Below are 18,510 nucleotides of genomic sequence, written 5' to 3' on the forward strand. Positions count from 1 at the left end.
TAAGTTACTAATATACCCTGTCAGAAATCAAAAGTTACTAATATACCAGTTCCTTAGTATGCAAGTAAGGTAAAAACCCAGATTCTTCATATTTGTCAACATGACTGTTTTTAATGTCATGATTTATGAGGACTTTTCAAATACTTTATGAAAAATAAATTACCTAATTTACCTCCATGATGGCAGGGATTCCTTTTATATTATATTCATATAGGCATTTAGTAAATTTTGACTGAACAAAAGAACACAAGGAAAAAGAGGTCAGATAATGGGCCCAGTATGTGTGCTACAGGTAGATTTACAGGTTTGGTGCTCAGATTTCCTTGTGGACAAGGATCAGATTCTGAGATGAAAAATATAGTGTCTTGAATGTAAAAACAAATCCAGTGCCAGGAAAAGAAAAATCACTTCAGATTCTAAAAAAGTTTCATCCACAGTTTATTATTTTTTTTAGAGATTTATTTATTTATTTGACAGGCAGAGTTACAGAGAGGCAGAGGCAGAGAGAGACAGATGTTCCATCCACTAGTTTATTCCCCAAATAGCTACAATGGCCAGAGCTGGGCTGATCTGAAACCAGGAGCCAGGAGCTTCTTCTGGGTTTCCTAAGCAAGTGCAGGGGCCCAAACACTTGGGCCATCTTCTGCCTCTTTCCTAGGCCATAGCAGGGAGCTGGATCAGAAGTGGATCAGGTCTCAAACTGGTGCCCATACGGGATGCTGGCACTGTAGAAAGCGTCTTTACTGCTAGGCCACAGCGCCGGTCCCTCATCTGCAGTTAAAAGTAGTGTGATACACAAAAAATCCCATAGCAATATACTTGCAGAGAAGATAGGCCTTTTTCTTATATTCCTTAATATAAATCCCAGTGTATTTCATACAGGTTTTAATATAGTAGCGTGATCCAATCCCAAGAAAGATTTTAAGTTATTTTTCAAACAACCTGTCTTGGTTAGAATTTCTTACTGTATTTTAAAATTTATTGATATGAAATGAGTTGTATGATATTGTCTGAGAATTGTTGACAATGCAGTTACCCTTTTTTTTCTTTCACCAGCTTCATGCACAGACATATTCTTTTTGTTAATGAACAGGGCCTAATGGCATTGTGTAAATTTAAAGGCCTTAATAAGGATGTTTATATGAATAGAAAGTTACTGTGTTGTCCTTGTGGAGGACAGGGCCAAGATTTTTCTCAGAAAATGATTTTGGGGATCCTTTTTAATGTATGTTTAGACAGGAGAAGACTTACAGTTTCATGTATAAGAGATCATTTTGGTGTAGATGGCTTTTGATAACTCTCTGTTTAAAGTGACAACTTACTGAGAAAAATCCATAGATTTTATTCTCTTTAGTCCACTGATTATTCTTTATTTTTAAATCACAACTGAAAGAGAGAAGCCTCACAATTTTGAAATCAGAATTTAAAATGTGGGCATTGCTGCCAATTAAATAGAAATAGAAGAGATTATAAGAAAGTACTATGAACAGTTGTCCTCCAAAAAATTGGAAGATTACACAAAATGGGTCAATTGTAAGAAACATACAAAAACCAAGAATAAGTTGTGAGTTTGTCCCCCGTTTTTTGTTCTCTTTTTTTTTGTGTGTGTGTGAAATAGTAGTTATTCCTTGATAGTGTGCTGAGACATTAAAACAGCATCTTGGCCGGCGCCGTGGCTTAACAGGCTAATCCTCCGCCTTGCGGCGCCGCACACCGGGTTCTAGTCCCAGTTGGGGCGCCAGATTCTATCCCAGTTGCCCCTCTTCCAGGCCAGCTCTCTGCTGTGGCCCGGGAAGGCAGTGGAGGATGGCCCAAGTGCTTGGGCCCTGGACCCGCATGGGAGACCAGGAGAAGCACCTGGCTCCTGGCTTCGGATCAGCATGATGTGCCGGCCGCAGCGGCCATTGAAGGGTGAACCAACGGCAAAAAGAAAGACCTTTCTCTCTGTCTCTCTCTCTCTCACTATCCACTCTGCCTGTTTAAAAACAAACAAGCAAACAAACAAAACACCATCTTGATCTCTGTTTTACTAAGATCCACTGATTATATTTTCTTCAGTTGTAGCAGGATTGAAGAATCCCTTGTTGACATTTTCACCTTAGTTACTGCCTGGATTCCTTTGGAGCTCTTTAGGTCTGTGTCTAATGCCCCTGCACTGTTTCTCCCTGGATTCCTTTGGCGCTCTTTAGGACTGTATCTAATGCCCTGGACTGTTTCTCCCTGCTGTATTTGTTTTCCTTAGTTGAAAAATCTTTTCAAAATATTTCTTTCATTTTTTAAAAGATTCATTCATTCATTTATTTGAAAGGCAGCATGAGAGAGAGGGAGGGAGAGAAGGAGGGAGGGAGAGAGAGAGATGAATCTTCCATCTGCTGGTTCACTCTTCAAATGACTGTAACAGAGCCTGAAACTCCCATCTGTGTCTACCACGTATGTGGCAGGGACCCAAATACTTGGACTATTGTCTGCTACTCTCCCAGCAGCATTAGCAGGGAGATGGATCAGAAATAGAGCAACTGGGACTTGAATTGGGGCACATATGGGATGCCAGTGTTGCAGGTAGCAGCTTAACCCATTGTGCCAAAGACCCCACCCCCTCAGAATATTTCTGAACTGGAGCTATGCCAATTACTTGTTTACCATTTATTCTTTTTTTTTTTTTTAGTTTTATTTATTTATTTGAAAGTCAGAGTTACACACAGAGAGAAGAGGCAGAGAGAGAGAGTTCTCTATCCAATGGTTCACTCCCCAATTGGCCGCAATAGCCCGAGCTGTGCTGATCCAGAGCCAGGAGCTTCCCCCCGGGTCTCCCATGCGGGTGCAGGGGCCCAAGGAGTTGGGCCATCTTCTACTGCTTTCCCAGGCCATAGCAGAGAGCTGGATGGGAAGTAGAGCAGCTGGGTTTCAAACTGGCACCCATATGGGATGCTGGTGCTTCAGGCCGGGGCGTTAGCCCGCTGTGCCACAGCGCCGGTCCCTATTCTTTCTTAAAGTATACTGTCTTTCTCTAGTTTTGATCTTTTGTCCCTAACTTTTATCATGTCTGTGTGTTTTACCAAATGTATACTTAAGTAACAACAAAACTGAATTTTTGTGGCATGATTATATAGAAGCTTGCTTAAGTACCAGGAATATCCAAAATGAAGATGTTCAAAACATAATTGACCTAAGGTCCCCCCTCCCCCCCCCCCCTTTTTTTTTCCTGGTAAAGCTAATTTCTTTTGTTCAGAGTCTGAGATTAGGATGAGAACATTTCACTGGATGGGTTTCACAACTCCAGTGGTACCTAAGTCTGTATCTCATATGGTTGCTGGTTCGTGTCCTGGCTACTCCACCTGTGATCTAGATCCATACTAATGTGCCTGGGTAAGCAGTAGAGGATGTCCAAGTGATTTTCCCTGCACCCACATGGGAGACTTGGAAGAAGCTTCTGACTCCTGGTTTCTACCCGGCCCAGCCCCAGCTGTTGTGGCTATTCGGGGAGTGAACCAGCAGATGAAAGATTTCTCTTTCTCTGTACTTCTGACTTTCAAATAAATAAGTTACATCTTAAAAATGTTTAATAATTATTGTATTTTGGATAGTTTTTTTTACATAGGAGAAATTGCACATGTGAAAAATCACATTGTATGCTTACTAGTTAGAAAAACTGGTCTAAAATTAGATTTCTATCTGTGATTATAAGACCACCAACATCTGGTGTTTTAATTGGAAGGAAAGAGAAAACTACTCTTGTGTTTTAAGTCAGAAGGGCAAGGAATTCTTTCTCCAGAACGAACTGTATTCTCATTGTGTAGCTGTCATTGCAGTCAGGAAGTGTTGTTTTTATTGTTTATTAATCTAAAAATCATAAAGGATAGCTGGCACAGTATTTGAGAGAGTACATGTCAGATGTTAATGTATTAAAATTTAGTTACAAAAGCATAACAAATTCTGAGAATCTGTATATTTAAATATGCGTTTCTCATTTTTTTTAAAAAGTAGGGAATGGGCCGGCGCCGTGGCTTAACAGGCTAATCCTCCGCCTTGCGGCGCAAGGCACACCGGGTTCTAGTCCCGGTCGGGGCACCGATCCTGTCCCGGTTGCCCCTCTTCCAGGCCAGCTCTCTGCTGTGGCCCAGGAAGGCAGTGGAGGATGGCCCAAGTCCTTGGGCCCTGCACCTGCATGGGAGACCAGGAGAAGCACCTGGCTCCTGCCATCGGATCAGCGCGGTGCGCCAGCCGCAGCGCGCCTACCGCGGCAGCCATTGGAGGGTGAACCAACGGCAAAAAGGAAGACCTTTCTCTATCTCTCTCTCTCTCACTATCCACTCTGCCTGTCAAAAAAAAAAAAAAAAAGGAATGATCAGTTTTCTAGACCAGGTTTCAAATGCATTTTTTTTAAAAGTTTCTTTGAGAAGCAGAGTGACAGAGAATGTCATCCCATCTGCTGGTTCACTCAGCCCAAATGCCCACAATAGCAAGGGCTGGGCTGGGCCAGGCCAAGGTCAGAAGCTAGGGACCCCATCTGGATCTCTCTCTCGTGGGTGGCAGGGACCCAATTATTTGGGCATCATCTGCTGCTTTCAGACATGTTAGCAGGAAGCTGGATCAGAACTGGAGATGTTACTTGGTCACAGGCTCTCCAGTATAGGATACTAGCCTCTTAACTGGCAGCCTAACTAGCTTTATTACAAAACCTACCCTTCAAATGCACTTTTTAGAATAATAGAATGAGCTTGACATCTGGTTCCTAGGTAGTGTGTTTTTTTTTTTTTTCCCCAGAAATATGAAAGAGAAGAGTTTTAACCTCTTTGTCCTAAAACATTTTGAAAATATAAAATATGCTTGTTTTTGGCCATCTTGTACTTGGTTTTCTTCATTCTCTCATCTTCATTTTATGCCTTTTCCTTCCCAGGTGAATTCTTTTCAGTCTCATTTTTATAATCTGTAAAAAAAAAAAAAAAAAAAAATTCCCCCTCCTAAATTAACTACTAGCCATATTTGAAATCAGTTTATTTTTACATTTTGTGATCTCGGCTCAGAATTTAAATAAGCTTTATGACATTAATAGGTTCTACTTTAAACATAATTGATTGGGCTTTAACACTTCAGAAATATTTGTACTATTGAAAGAGGATGTAAAAGTTTGCGGTTATTGAATGTACATTTTACCAGAGTGAAGTTAAAAGCTTTATGATACTGCATAAAGCAGAAGAGCTAATATTCTCTGATTTCGAAGTTTTAAAGACTAGGATTCTGTTTTCTTTTACTTATTTGAAATACAGAAAGACTGTAAAAGCGCAAATGACAGGCAGAGATCTCCCATCCACTGGTTTAGTCCCCCAATGACTAGTGAAAGTCCAGAGCTAGGAACTCAGTTTGTCTCCCTTATGTGTGGCAGGGAATTAAGTTCTTAAGCTATGAGTTGCTACCTTCCAGGCTATCTATTAGCAAGAAACTGGACGCAGTAGCAGAATTGGGACTTGAGTCCAGGCCCTGTATTCTAGGACATGTGAGTCTAAAGCAGTGTCTTAACCCTTATGCCAAATTACCAAGACTAATTGGTAATTTTTCAGTGTATTACTGTCTTGACCAGACATACTTATTTCTCATAACCACAGAGCACTATTGCATAATAGATGTGCAAAATTTGATATTTAAATTATTTACTAATCAACACGAGGCAGCTTTTCATTTTTTTTTTTTTTAAGATTTATTTATTTATTTGAAAGGCAGAGTTACAGAGAGGCAGAGGCAGGGGGTGAGAGCGAGAGGGAGAGAGGTCTTCCATCTGCTGGTTCACTCCCCAGATGGCCACAACAGCCAGAGCTGTGCCAATCTGGAACCAGGAGCTTCTTCTGGGTCTCCCCCATGGGTGCAGGGGCCCAGGCACTTGGGCCATCCTCTACTGCTTTCCCAGGCCATAGCAGAGAGCTGGATTGAAAGTGGAGTAGCTGGGACTCAAACTGGCGCCCATATGGGATGCCAGCACTGCAGGTGGCCGCAGCACCGGCCCCTTGTTTCTTAAAATAGTGGATTATTTTACCTCGTTATTGATTTATTTATTTATTGACAGGCAGAGTGGATAGTGAGAGAGAGAGACAGAGAGAAAGGTCTTCCTTTTGCTGTTGGTTCACCCTCCAGTGGCCGCTGCAGCCGGCGCATCTCGCTGATCCGAAGCCAGGAGCCAGGTGCTTCTCCTGATCTCCCATGCGGGTGCAGGGCCCAAGCACTTGGGCCATCCTCCACTGCCTTCCCGGGCCATAGCAGAGAGCTGGCCTGGAAGAGGGGCAACTGGGATAGAATCCGGCGCCCCGACCGGGACTAGAACCCGGTGTGCCGGCGCCGCAAGGCAGAGATTAGCTTGTTAAGCCACGGCGCCGGCCCTCGTTATTTATTTTTAAGATTTATTTGAGAGTCGGAGTTACACAGAGAAAGGAGGAGAGGCGGAGGGAGGGCTGGAGGGAGAGAGGTCTTCCATCCGCTGGTTCACTCCCCAATTGACTGCACTGGCCAGAGCTGTGCTGATCCGGAGACAGGAGATTCTTCCAGGTCTCCCACACGGGTGCAGGGGCCCAGAGACTTGGGCCATCTTCTACTGCTGTCCCAGGCCATAGCAGATAGCTGGATCGGAAGTACAGCAGCCAGGATTCAAACTGGTGCCTATATGGGATGCTGGTACTGCAGGCGATGACTTTACCTGTTAATCCACAGTACCGGTCCTCTACCTTGTTATTTCAAATCATTGTTAGGGATGTTTGGCTAAGCGGTTGAGATGTGTATATCCAATATCTGAATGCCTAGATTGGATGCCTGCCTCTGGCTACACTGGTTATCCCATGTGGTTGCAGGGGCATGAGGACCTGGGCCATCCTCCACCGCTTTCCCAGGCACATTAGTAGGGCGCTGGCTTGTTAGTGGGGCAACCAGGACCTGAACCGGCGCCCACATGGGATGCCAGTGCTGTAGGCCATGACTTCATCCACTGCATCACAGTGCTGGCCGCTGCCTCTGGCTTCTGGCTTTAGCTTTTTTCTAATATGCACTCTGGGAAGCAGTGGAATTGAGTGACCAGCTCTTGACTTCAGCCTCAGTCCAGTCCCAGCTGTTGGCATTTGAGGGGTGAACCAATTGGTGGATGTTTGTTCTTTGTCCTTTTGCATCTCAAAGTTAAGTACATATACAAACAGATATGCATGTATACATAAATTTATAAATATTTTAAACTATTTTTTGGTATAAAGAATATCAGGGGTTGTTGAGCAGCTATTTTGTTGGCTTTTATCTTTTGCTTTGTCTAATTAACTCTGTAATTATTAAATTTTTTATCAAGAAGAAAAATGAATCCCTATATCCTTTACTGTTTTATTTATTTAAGAGACTGACAGGGGGAGTGAACGAGTACTCTCTTCAAGTGGTTCACCCACAAATGGCTATAGTGGCCAGAGCTGGGCTGAGGCTGAAACTGGGACTTGGGCACAATCCAATTCTACTACATGGGTGGCAGGAACACAATTACTTGAGCATCACCACTGCCTCCAGGGTCTGTATTGACAACAACTCCTGGAGTTGGGAGTCAGAACTGGAAGTTAAACCCAATAACTCTGTTGTAGATACTGGTGTCTCAACTGCTGGTTCAAAAGTCTGAACCCTTTACTTTGTTGTGTTAAGGTTAGTGACCAGAAAGGAGTACTGTTAAAAGAGAAACATATCTGTGGTTCTTAAGGGATCTTGAGATGAGACTGTTGTACTGACTTGTAGTGCCCCCAGGAGGAACATTACTTGTTTCAGGCCCCTATTCCCAGCTCATGTTTCTTATTCTAAAGCTGAGTGTACTTGTTAGAGAAGTTGAGTGTTATAATTCCTTGGCAGTGGCAGATAGAAGCAAGAAAGCCTGGTTACCTGGATTTCCCCAATGATAGATCTCCTTGGCTGCTCATTTCTTATTTCCTCAGTCTCCTGGCTGACCCCAAGAAGAAACTTTATGTATTACATACAGACGGTTTCCTGGTCTCTGCTGCTGTCATGGATGTTCCTTTCATGACTTACGACATCCTGGATCAGTTTGATTTACAATTCTTTTTTGGCCTTTGTTTTTAGTTAGGATTAGGTTTAGTTGAGAGTGTTAGAAAACTCTAAATAGCAGTGATATAATGGAAAAAACTTATTTTACATGTAGTAGCTCAGAAGTGACCAAGAATTTATTTGGAGTCTCAGAATACCAGGGACCTAAGCTCCTTCTACCTTGCATTACCATGTTGTGATCACTGTTATTAGTTATAATTTCAGATTTCTCCTTCAGCTATGAAGTGTGCATTCCAGTCAGTAAAAAAGGGAAAAAAGCTAGGGTCTTTAAGATCATATCTTGAGAATTGCATGTACAATTTTTGTATCCCATTGACTGCAACTTAAACAGTAGGTGCATCTAGCTCTAAGGTAGATTGAATGCTGTCTTTATTATGGGTGACCCTGTGCCCCAGTGAAAAACAGGAGTGCTAGTAATGAAGAACAACAGATACCAGACAACAGCTAATAGTTTTGAGCACAACTTCTGTAGTTGAGAGGTTTGAATACTTGTTCTCAGAGCTGGTTCTGCCTCATTTAGAGACTCTTCTAAGCTGTATTTGTGTTTTCTCCCCCCAGAGTAATGGAACTTGAATCTCATTTGATCAAGCCCAGGTTTCATAGAGCATGATTATTTGCTTGTATGAAAAATTTTAGAGGGAAATTGAGTTTTTGTATTGTTATACTTGGAAGGTGATGAGTAGCAAAATTACTGCCTGCATATCTTAGGCTTTTTTCATCAAGGCAGTGATAGCCCAAGTTATTAAACTGTGCGTGTTTATGATGAAGAGTAAGATTTTTTTTTTTTTTTGACAGGCAGAGTGGATAGTGAGAGAGAGAGAGAGAGAGAGAGAAAGGTCTTCCTTTTTGCCGTTGGTTCACCCTCCAATGGCCGCCGCGGTAGGCGCGCTGCGGCCAGCACACCGTGCTGATCCGATGGCAGGAGCCAGGTGCTTCTCCTGGTCTCCCATGCAGGTGCAGGGCCCAAGGACTTGGGCCATCCTCCACTGCCTTCCTGAGCCACAGCAGAGAGCTGGCCTGGAAGAGGGGCAACCGGGACAGGATCGGTGCCCCGACCGGGACTAGAACCCGGTGTGCCTTGCGCCGCAAGGCAGAGGATTAGCCTATTGAGCCGAGGCGCCGGCTAGAGTAAGATGTTTTTGATTACACATTGATAATTGTGTATAGTTTTATTCTATTGTGTTGATATTTTAAAAAGTCCATTGGGTAACAGACAATGTTTTTAAATGATGAGCTATGGATAAATTATGTTTATTTTTAAAATTAGGAATTTTGGAATGCAATGATTACATATGCTTAGTTTTTGAAAAATGCTTAAATATATACATATGTGTACATATGCATATTCATTTTGATAATTTCATCTTACTCTGATATAGTCTATTATACATCTAGTAATAAATTGAGTTTATTTTGAGACCAGCGCCATGGCATAGAAGGTTAAGCCTCCACCTACAGTGTTGGCATTCCAAATGGGTGCTGATAGTCCCTGTTGCTCCACTTCTGATCCAGCTCCATACTAATATGCCTGGGAAAGCAGTGGATGATGGCCCAGCTACTTGGGCTCTTGCACACATGTGAGTCACCCAGAGGAAGCTACTGGCTCCTGGTTTTGACCTGGCCTAGCCCTGGCTGTTGCTGCCGTTTGGAGAGTGAGCCAGAGAATAGAAGATCTGTCTTTTTCTACCTCTGCCTTTCAAATAAATAATAAAAAAGAAATAAAATAAATCTTTTAAAAAATAAATTGAACTTATTTTGATGCTTGATTTCCATGATTATCTTAACAGTGGTATGTATACTCAAGTGAAGGAAATTCACTATATGCTGTAGTTAGTTAAAATCCTAGTTTTTTTGCTTTTATCAAATGTGCAGAGGCTTTTACTGCAGTTTAATTGGAACATTTCTAATACCTTTCAGTATACTTGTTCTTTTTAAACTAATAGGAAGTTATTATTAAAACATCTAAATATAAATTTTCTTAGCCCCAATTTTATTTTAAAGATAAAATATTATCTTTATCTAGAAAGGACAGATCAAGATTGTTTATTTCTTAGTAAGACATATCACGATTACTTGTAAGTATAAGCTTAGCAGGTAAAACAAAACTGCATAACACCCATAATTACAATGGCTTTGCTGTGAATTAATGGAGAACCTTGATATGGTATAAAGACTGTTAATAATCTCTTACCAGTTCATTAAAAATACTATAAGCTACAGTTTATGAATTTTTTAAATATAAATCTAAGAGGAACTATTTATTAATGACACCTTGTAACAAAGCAGAATGCTGAAGGCAAACTCAGGCAGAAGTTGAGTGTGTTCTGCTTCATGGAATTCTTATTCTTCTCTTGTATCTCTCATTAGAGAAACTGTGATTGATATGATTCTTCCAAGGATAACTAGTGTCAATCTGGTTACATATTAGTAAAGTTTAATTTCTCTTCAGTTTTTAGGAACAGAACATATAGTATTTTCTTCCCGGACATTTTCTTGTGTATAGCATTAGTAGTGCACTCCCTTAGGAGACCATCTGCTTTAGTGTATACTTAAAGTCAATAAAAAGTGTTATAAAGGTGTCTCTTGAAATGCATTTTGCATAGAGGCAGCACCTTTTTAATGTCTGGTTACTATTTTTTTCATGTGCTTTTCTCCCGTAAAGAGTTTTGCTAATAGCTTGACAGAGTTTGACTTTAGCTGCGTGAAATTAGGGAACGCCTGGTAAAAGGCAAATGTTTATAATTCCTCTGTATACTAACCTCATCCTTGACTTTAATATTAATTTCTTAATATTTACCTTTGCTTAGTTTTTCTCAACATTTTTTCCTTTTAAAATATTACCTTGTATATTGTTTTGCTACGTTAAATTTGTATTTGAATAAGGTATTATGTAAATGAGCTGTTTGGATATCTGGTTAATGATGCTTTTTTTAAAAAATTATTTATTTGAAAGTCAGTTATATACAGAGAGAGAGGAGAGTGAGGAGAGAGAGAGCTTCTTCAGGGTCACCCATGTGGGTATAGGAGCCCAAGGACTTGGACCATCTTCTGTTGTGTTTCCAGGCCATAGCAGAGAGCTGGATTGGAAATGGAGCAGCCCGGATTCGAACTGGCACCCATGTGGGATGCCGGCACTGGAGGCAGTGGATTTACCCGCTATGCCACAGCGCCAGCCCCTAATGATGCTTTTTAATTTATACTTTTCTTTATTTTTAAATGTAACCTTGAATTTTGAAAATCTAAAACACTGAAAAACAGAAAAGACAGAATACTTCAAAAAGTGCAACTATTTTGTTCCAAAGTAGCTTACCTTTTAATTAGGTTTTTCGTGAGCTTTCTGAACTATTCTCATGCACACACTTACCCTTCACCAAAATTCAGTATCTGTTGATTTTTTTAAGGATTTATTTATTATTTGAGAGGCAGAGTTACAGAGAGGCAGAGAGAGAGGTCTTCCATCTGGCCAGAACTGAGCCAGGGGCTTCTTTGGGGCCTCCCACATGGTTGCAGAGGCCCAAGTACTTGGGCCATCTCCTACTGCTTTCCCAGGCCATTATCAGGGAGTTGGATCGGAAGTGAAGCAGCTGGGACTCGAACTGGCACCCATATGGGATGCCAGCACCACAGGTGGAGGCTTAACCCTCTGTGCCACAGTGCTGGCCCCCACTATTACTGTTTAGCTTTGTGTTCATTGATCAGTTTACCAGTTCATCCATTTAATCCATGCATTTAGCTTAATTTCACAATAAATCTTCCCCCCAAAAGGACTTATATGTAACATTACCAGAATCCCAACTGAAATATAGTTTCCTAATACCATCTAATGCTATGTTTGTATTCAGATTTACCATTTGTCCCCAAGATAACATTTTCATCTAGTTCATTCAAATGAAATGAAGATGTGATCTGGTAATTAGCTATATTTCTGAAGTTTCCCCATGCCCTTTGTCATTGATACTTTTTAAAAGATTTATTTGAAAGGCAGAGTGACAGATACAGAATGGGGAGGTAGAGAAGCGGGGGGAGGAGAGAGAGCTAGAGCAAGAGAGATCTTCCATCTGCTGATTCACTAACCAAATAACTGCAAAGACTAGGGCTAGGCCAGCCTGAAGCCAGGAGCATGGAACCTCCATCCTGGTCTCCCACATTGGTGATAGAACCCAAATCTTTGTGCCATCATCCACTGTTTTCCCAAGTGAACTAGTGAGCTGGGCTGGAAGCAGAGCAGCTAGGACTGTGATATGGGATGCTGATGTTGCAAGCTGCAGCTTAACCTACTGCACTATAATGACACCCTTTCATGGATACTTTTAGATAAATTAAAATGTCTCTTAGGAGTATCCCAAGTTGCAGATTTTTAAAATTGTTTAAGAGTTGGCTCATTCTGTATGTTTTACTTCCCAACATTTGGAAGTTGGGTTTAAAGTCTTGATTAGAGTCAGGTTAAACATAATTACAAGATTCCTCTATTTGTGAAGCTGTATAGTGAATAATGCTTCATATCAGTATTCTTAAAATGTTTGGTTGTCTGACCGTTGGTATTAAATTCATTCTAGGATAGTGAGAGCCACTATGTTTCTTGAGAATGATTTGTTTCTCTTCTTTTTATGATAATATCTTTTATAAACAGTATTTTATTTGAGAGGCAGAGAGAGGCAGTATGTGTGTGTGTCCAGAGACAGAGACAGCTCCCACCCACTGGTGCACTTCCTAAATGCAGGCAATGCAGGGCTGGACCAGGGCTCAAGGAAGTAGCTGGATACTGAATCCAGGTCTCCTAAAGGGTGGCAGGAATGCAATTACTTGAGTGTTCAACACTGCCTCCCAGGATACTGGAGTGAGGTGCCAGAGCCAGAAATTGAACTCAGGTACTCTGATATGAGACTTCAGTGTCTCAACCAGAATGCCTGGTCCCTTGTAATTCCTTCATTATTAGTGTATCTTTCTCAAACATCTGTTGTGTTCCATCGTTCATTTAATTGAGATGCCAGGAAACATAGATATATTAGAAATGTATGAACTGAAAGTAAGGGATTGCTTGTTAATAAAGTGTGTGTGTGTAAAACACATAAACAGAAAAAACCTTATTTATGTAGTTTTTCCTTTGAGGATTTGTTTGCTTGATTTTCCTAGAAATTACCTAGTCCAGTTCTTGTGATGACAAGTACTTAACTGACTTTTAAACTTAACATTACAGAATGGAGCAAGATATATTTTACTGTTTCTATAAGGCTAAATGCATGTAATATTAATCATTTTTCTATTTAGGTTATGATTTTTGCCTAGGTAAGTTTATCTGTATACTCTTGTTGGAAGCTGGATTGGAAGTGGAGTAGCCAGGACATGGACTGGTGCTCTTATTGCATGCAGGCATTTAAAGTTTTAAAATAGCTCTTGATACCTCCTCCACCCCCATCTTTGCCATCCACATGCCATATTCTCATACCACTAAATTCAGTGTTTTTTGCCACCTCTAAATGGTAATTCTTTCTGTTAAGTTGCTCAGCAGAAAACTTTGAAATCATCCTTTATGTCTTTCCCTACTCCCCTTTTAACGTTCCGTATTCAGGTAATCAGCAAATTCTGCTGGCTGTGTTTTCAGACTATCCAGAATACTACTACTTGTGCCTCTGATTTTCTTCCCTGCAACCATAATCTTAGCTATTAACATGTCTCATCTGCATCATTGCAGTGTCCTCTCACTGACTTCCGAGCTTCTGCTCTTGGGATTCCTTATAGACTATTTTTTTTTTTAAAGATTTATTTATTTATTTGAAAGTCAGTTACACAGAGAGAGGAGAGGCAGGGAGAGAGAGGAGAGGCAGGGAGAGAGAGAGAGAGGAGAGGCAGGGAGAGAGAGAGAGGGGAGAGGCAGGGAGAGAGAGAGGGGAGAGGCAGGGAGAGAGAGAGGGGAGAGGCAGGGAGAGAGAGAGAGGGGAGAGACAGGGAGAGAGAGAGAGGGGAGAGGCAGGGAGAGAGAGAGAGAGGAGAGGCAGGGGGGGAGAGAGAGAGGAGAGGGAGGGAGGAGAGGCAGGGAGAGAGAGAGAGAGAGAGAGAGAGGAGAGGGAGAGAGAGAGAGAGAGAGAGAGAGAGAGAGAGGAGAGGCAGGGAGAGAGAGAGAGAGGAGAGGCAGGGAGAGAGAGAGGAGAGGCAGGGAGAGAGAGAGAGAGGAGAGGCAGGGAGAGAGAGAGAGAGACAGAGAGGTCTTCCATCCGATGGTTCACTCCCCAGTTGGCCACAATGGCTGGAGCTGCACCAATCTGAAGCCAGGAGCCAGGAGCTTCTTCCAGGCCTCCCATGCAGGTGCAGGGGCCCAAGGACTTGGGCCATCCTCTACTGCTTTCCCAGGCCATAGCGGAGAGCTGGATAGGAAGAGGAGCAGCCAGGATTAGAACCGGCGTCCATATTGGATGCTGGCGCTTTAGGCCAGGGCGTTAACCCACTGCGCCACAGCGCTAGTCCCTATAGACTATTCTTAAAAACAGCACCAAGATCTATACTTTAAAAAGTTAGCCCATGTCATTTTTGTGCTTACAGTGCTGTGATTGTCCATTTCAGGCAAAGAAAAAAGCTGAAGTTCTGTGGCCTGCAAGCCCCTACTTGGTTTGTGTTGGTACTTCTCTGTTGTTCTCCCCTTCCCCTAACCTACCCATGAAGAAACTGAAGTTCAGACAGGAATTGCAGGGGAAATGGTTGCTGGGCATTAATGATTTTCTTAACAACTTAATGGAATTGAAGAAATGACTGTTTAAAACTATGTGCATGTGTAATTTTTCTTTTTTTAATATTATGGCCTATCTTTTTCTTTTTTTATTTATTTGACAGAGTTAGTGAGAGAGAGAGAGAGGGAGAGAGAGAGAAAGGTCTTCCTTCCGTTGGTTCACCCCCCAAATGGCTGCTACAGCTGGAGCTGCGCCAATCTGAAGCCCGGAGCCAGGTACTTTCTCCTGGTCTCCCATGTGGGTCCAGGGCCCCAAGCACTTGGGCCATCCTCCACTGCCTTCCTGGGCCACAGTAGAGAGAGAGAGCTGGAATGGAAGAGGAGCAGCTGGGACTAGAACCCAGCACCCATATGAGCCAAGTGAGCCACGGTGCCGGCCTGCGTGTGTACTTTTGATAATTTTTTTTTTTTTAAAACTAAAAAAAGTAGCACCACTACCACTTACCTCTGTGTAGAAAATCTTTGTTGAACATGTACATTTCTGGCTTCTTTTTCTAGGCATTCACATAACGGCTTTTGGAAATCTCTTTTCTTTAACATTTTCCATGCAGAATTGATTACAAAATGTCAGTAAGAAGGAAGAGAAAAATTTACTCTGAAATAACAGTTATCTTGGTGCATTTTGGGGGGTTATGAAAATTTTGGGGGTTTAAAATCATTAATGCCCAGCAACCATTTCCCCTGCAATTCCTATCTGAACTTCAATTTCTTCATGGGTAGGTTAGGGGAAGGGGAGAACAACAGAGAAGTACCAAGACAAACCAAGTTGAGGAAACAATTATACTGTAACACATACATTTTTTTCTCTCATTGATGCCATTTGGCACATTGAAGTTCTGTGGAAATATACTTTTTTTTAAAAAAAATTTTTTTTTTTTTGACAGGCAGAGTGGATAGAGAGAGAGAGAGAGAGAGAGAGAGAGAGAAAGGTCTTCCTTTTTGCCGTTGGTTCACTCTCCAGTGGCCGCTGCGGCCGGCGCATCATGCTGATCCGAAGCCAGGAGCCAGGTGCTTCTCCTGGTCTCCCATGCGGGTGCAGGGCCCAAGCACTTGGGCCATCCTTCACTGCCTTCCCGGGCCATAGCAGAGAGCTGGCCTGGAAGAGGGGCAACTGGGATAGAATCTGGCGCCCCAACTGGGACTAGAACCCGGTGCGCCAGTGCCGCAAGGCAGAGGATTAGCCTGTTAAGCCATGGCTCTGGCCGTAAATATACTCTTTTTAAACTTCCTTCAACTCTCATTTTTTTAAGATTTGACAGCCCTCTTTCAAAGAAAGTTCCTATAAATTCCTCCTTAAACCATGGAGTTCCTGGTGTTTTTAAAACTTATTTGATAGAAAGCTCTCTTCCCATGAATATACTTATAAATTCTTTCTATGAATTTGTGTTTGACAAAACTTGAGATATTTGCAAATATTTAAACATAAGACTTACAACGTGTGTAACTGAAGAAAGCATTGTGAATAAAAGTTTATTTAGATTGATACCGAATACTAAACGCATGTAAAAGATAGAAAATATTTTAAACAGGTAACATAAAATATTCATAAATATGTACAAAGAATTATATTGGGTGGGTATTTGACCTAGCAGTTAAGCCACTGGTTAAGGTTTCCTGAGTCCTGCATCAAAATGCCTGGGTTTTAATTTCTAGCTGTGGCTCCCAAGTTGTGACTTCCTGCATTTGTAGACCTTGAGAGGCAACAGATTGTCGCTCAGATAGTTGGGTCCCAGGTCTCTACATGTGGGAGACCCAGACTGAGTTCTTGGCTTCCAGCTTTGGCAGTCTCTACCACCACCACTGTGGGCACTTGGTTAGTGAACAGGTTGATGGGAGCTCTCAGGTCCTCCACTCCCTCCTCCTCCCCAACCTTCAAACCCCACCACCTGCCTGTGTGCATGTGTCTTTCTCCCTCCCTCTCTCTCAAAAACAAACAAACAAACAAACAAACAAAAAAAAAACCCCCACACATCAGTCACTGAGAGAAAGCATATTAAGAACCAAGTAGGAGAGGAAAGTTAATGACATAGGAGACAAAAAGACAGTATACACATCTGAAATGTTTAAGCCTTTTTAGTAACTTTTTTATTTTGTTTTTAAAAAGATTTATTTATTTAAAAGGTAGAATGATAGGGGAGAGAGATTTCCTCCATCAGCTGTTTTACTCCCTAAATGATTTCAGCAGTGGTGCTGGACCAGGCAGAAGCCAGGAGCCAGAAACTCAGTCTGGGTCTCCCATGTGGACGGCACGGGCTGAAGTGCTTGAGCTGGCATCTGCTTCTTCCCTGATGCATTAGCAGAGCAGGCAGGACTCTGTGGCAGTGAACATCCCAAGTGGTGGCTTAAGCTGCTGTGCTACAGCACATCTGACTTTCGGTTGCCATTACTCTTATTCAGACTTAACGTGAAGGTTCTTTGCAGTTCTTTTGGAAAGGTATTTGGTGATTATCTTCCTTTTTTTTTTTTTGACAGGCAGAGTGGACAGAGAGAGAGAGAGAGAGAGAGAAAGGTCTTCCTTTACCGTTGGTTCATCCCTCAGTGGCCGCGGCGGCCAGCACACCGCACTGATCCGAAGCCAGGAGCCAGGTGCTTCTCCTGGTCTCCCATGGAGTGCAGGGCCCAAGCACTTGGGCCATCCTCCACTGCACTCCCGGGCCACAGCAGAGAGCTGGCCTGGAAGAGGGGCAACCAGGATAGGATCCGGCGCCCCAACCGGGACTGGAACGCGGTGTGCTGGCGCCGCAAGGTGGAGGATTAGCCTGTTGAGCCACGGCGCCGGCCGATTATCTTCCTTTTTACACACCTTTAAGTCATGGTAGAATAGATATATTTGCATAGTTAGACTCAGTAAACCTGTGTTTTAAAATTTAAGATGGAACTGAATGGGGATAAAACATATGGTAGCATTATTTATTTTTCAAGTTAGGCAAATGATGGTATCTAAAAATATAAATTCACCCCAAAGTGGTTAATTGTGTTGTATGTCAAACACAACTTGGTATAGAGTATGTTGTACCCTAGCATCTTTTTGGAGTGAATGTGTTAGTCTGTGAAGGATTGAACTCTCACTAAAGGAGGGCTAAGTGAAGGCTGGATAGCCTTCTGTAATGTTAGATGAGAAAGCTTTTGGTTAAGAGGAAGTGTCCGTATATTGTCTTGTTTCTTTAACAACCCAGTACTTACGATGTGTATATCCAACCTTTATTGTTAGGATATTGCAGAGATATTAGGCTCTTTATTTTGTTTATCCTCTGATACTTAATTTTGTAACAGAGGAAATAAATGACCTAGTAGTTTGAGCTGTTTATACTGCCAGCAGAATTAACACGTATGAAATGTGAAGAGTTCTTAGTGTTCCTGTCTTAAAATCCTCCCCTTTTGTGTAGAATTAAACCAATCCCAGTTGTTGACAAATGCTATAAGTTTGACTCTAAGTGGCTGAATTTTATTTGATCTTATACACTTCCTCTTCCCAAAAAGATAGATTGGAACTATATAGTCTGAAATAATATCAGGATGACATTAGATCTGACTAGCATCAGAGATCAACAAACTTGATTAGGAGAATTTGGGATTGAGGTAGAAGGAATGTTATTGAGCTCTGAATTCAGGCTCAAGGAGATAATTCAGTAGGATAAATTCTATGCCATAATTGGAAAATGAGAGTGATACTTAGTTCTGGAATATAGAAGGGAAAGCAAAGAATAATATTTTTTTTCTGT

The 18,510-nt window shown here is 41.9% G+C and overlaps 1 protein-coding gene across 5 annotated transcripts in view; it reads left to right on the forward strand.

Annotated features, from left to right (window-relative positions):
• Positions 1–18,510, forward strand: part of PHF3 (PHD finger protein 3) — an 85,923-nt gene that overhangs the window by 24,021 nt on the left and 43,392 nt on the right. The window contains exon 1 of one of the 5 annotated variants that reach the window (XM_062186329.1): positions 14,905–15,004. The exons of the other annotated variants lie outside the window; for them this stretch is intronic. The gene's annotated coding sequence lies outside the window, so the exon portion shown is untranslated. Of the gene's footprint in view, positions 1–14,904; positions 15,005–18,510 lie in introns of those variants that run through there. 5 annotated transcript variants of the gene reach the window in all.

The sequence above is a fragment of the Lepus europaeus genome, chromosome 3 (assembly GCF_033115175.1).
Source record: "Lepus europaeus isolate LE1 chromosome 3, mLepTim1.pri, whole genome shotgun sequence".
Lineage (NCBI taxonomy): Eukaryota > Metazoa > Chordata > Mammalia > Lagomorpha > Leporidae > Lepus > Lepus europaeus.